Source organism: Arvicola amphibius, chromosome X (genome assembly GCF_903992535.2).
Source record: "Arvicola amphibius chromosome X, mArvAmp1.2, whole genome shotgun sequence".
NCBI classification, from domain to species: Eukaryota; Metazoa; Chordata; class Mammalia; order Rodentia; family Cricetidae; genus Arvicola; species Arvicola amphibius.
This window is the reverse complement of record NC_052065.1, coordinates 87,224,780-87,227,695: the sequence shown is the minus strand read 5'-3', so window position 1 is coordinate 87,227,695 and position 2,916 is coordinate 87,224,780.

Here is a 2,916-nt window from a genome sequence, read left to right as displayed (position 1 = left end):
AGTATTTCTCCTGGGACTGGGAATTTTGTCAAATATTTCTTGAACAGGAAACCAGGCAACTGAATGCCCTCAATAGGTATGGTATGAATATATATAATACATAAGCAAAAAAATTATCCTATATAAAAATAGTCTTGAGTTGGTGATTGCATTAAACGAATATTCAGCTTAGAGAAAAATCAACTAAAAAACATTGTTTTCTGTTTGCTGTATGTTTAATTTTCACAAAACAATCTTTGTGTTGATAGATATTTTTCAGAGTCAAGTGATAAATTTATTTTGGTATACACACTGTCCACATATTAAAAAGTCAGAGTTGATAAACAAGGTTAAAAGTAGCCCTAGTCTTTCACATTAATGGGTTTGTAAAGATAGTATTTATTCAAGACTCAGCAAAGACTATTCCTGACTTTGTATATTTCACACATCCTCTTGACATTTCCTTCTTTGCTATGTAAAGTTAGAGCTCAGGTTTGCACAAATAAGAGGTTGTTTATTCCTAATCCATGTTTGGAGCTCTTGATTTCCTAATCTATAGTCAATAAAAAGCATTCAAAAGAATCCGAAGAAACTGAGAATCTTGTACAGTGCAAAAAAGTGACAGTAGATTTGCATGCCAAAATAGCTGCTGTCATTTTAAGAAGACTCTTAGAGGTTGACCATAGTGTCTCTATTTTCTCTTAATGAAAATTTATCCTTGATAAGTTATGGCTTTTTGGTAAAAAAATTTTCACTACCTTTCAGTATAACTCATGCAGTAAAACAACACTTCCCACTGCTTATGTGTGGACAACACAGGTAAGGTAGGCTTCTTCATGCCTCTACTCATAATCTTTTACTTTTCGTTAGATGGAGCTGATTATGAAATATGGGTCATGTCTATCTTTGGATTTTTAATGTATCTGCCTTCCATTTTAAATTCCTTCAATAAATACTGGTTTACAACAGAAAATAAAAATTGTTGATTTGGAAAAACACATTTTTGTCCCTATTGAGTTTTGTTTTTTAAAATAGTTGGTAACATCTAAAAATTGGAGAATACCATATATAAATACAACTTCCTGACACATCTTGGTTTTAACCACAGGAAGCCTGTATACCCTCAAGCATAGAACTGACTGGAACTGAGTAGTAATGTCAGGCCTGTTTACACTATTGTGGCCATTGCCAGTTGAAGGACTCCTTGACGGACACGTTCTTGCTATTACTGCTGCTGCTTTCCTTATCATCAAGAAAAAGATAAAATGCCACCAGGCTTGATGATCTGTGTTTGATCTGTAGAACTCACATGGTAGGAGGGGAGACTCTACTCCTACAAGCTGTCTTCAGACCTCCACGTGCATGCTAGGGAACACGCAAGCACACATGTATACATGTGTATGCACAATTAGACAAATAAAATGTAAAAATTAAGTATTCTAAAACATTCTCCATCATTGGATAAAGAAAGAAAATGTGGTACATTTATACAATGGAATATTATCTAGCTGTTTAAGAAAATGAAATCATGAAATTGGCAGGAAATTGGATGAAGCTAGAACAAATCATTCCAAGAGAAGTAACCTTGACCCCAAAAGATAAATATGGTTTGTCTTAGTGTTCTGTTGGTGTGAAGAAACACCATAACCATGGCAACTATTATTTAAAAGAAAGCATTTAATTGGAACTTGTTTACAGTTTCAGAGGTTTAGTCCATTCTCAGAATGGCTGGGAACATGGGGGCATGCAGGCAGACATGGTGCTGGAGCTCTACAGGCAGCAGGAAGAGAGAGATACTAGAATTGACGGGATTTTTGAAATCCCACAGCCTACCAAATGAGACACACTTCCTCCAACAAGGTCATGCCGACTCCAATAAGGCCACCTCCTAATCTTTTCAAATAGTTCCACCCTTAGTGACTAAACATTAAAATACAGGAGCCTATGGTGGGGACATTCTTATTCAAATCACCACATGGTATCTAATCACTTATATGTAGATGTTAGCTGTTAAGCCTTTGATAAGTAGCTGGACAGTCTGCATAGACACAGATGTTAGGTATGATATAAGGGACTGGGGATGGGGGCGGAAAGGATCTCCATAGGAAGGAAAAATAATCGTGGATGGATGGGAAGACTAGAATGGAAGGTTCAAACAAAGAAAGGGAGAAAATGTGGAAAGAGACAGATAAAACTAAGGATCATTTGAGGGGTTATATGGAAAACTAATGTAGTAGAAATGTCTTAAATATATACATGTATGAAAGCAATTTAGTCATCAAATAATGGAGGGGCGCATATCTCACCACCAAATGAAGCCTCCAGTGCTAGGAATGGATTACATCTTATTGAGTTGTTGGCCAAAGGGACTCAGTGGAACCCCCAAACATCTCAACTATTGCTAAGGCTATTGGATGTTCTCCACAAACTATCTTAGGCCCTGTCTTAGTTAGGGTTTCTGCTGCTGTGATGAAACACCATGACAAATAAACAAGTTGGGGAGGAAAGGGTTTTTTGGCTTACACTTCCAATATTGCTGTTCATCATCTTTATCATCAAAGGAAGACAGGATAGGAACTCAAACAGGGCAGGAACCTGGATGCAGGAGCTGATACAGATGCCATGGAGGGGTACTGCTTGTTCCTCATGGCTTGCTCAGTCTTTCTTATAGAAAGCAGGGCTTGTCCAGGGTTGGCCCTTCCCACATAAATCACTAACTAGGAAAATACCTACAGGTTTGCCTAGAGCCTGATCTTACTGAGGCATTTTTCTCAACTGAGGTTTCCTCCTCTCCAGTAATGCTAGCTTGTGTCAAGTTGACATAAAACTAGCTAGCAGAGGCCCTATTGTGGATGACAACATGTACATATCCCATTGAACTCAGAGAAGTTGAGCTGGTGCCTGACTAGAGGCTTCACCCCTTCAGTGTTAGTCCAT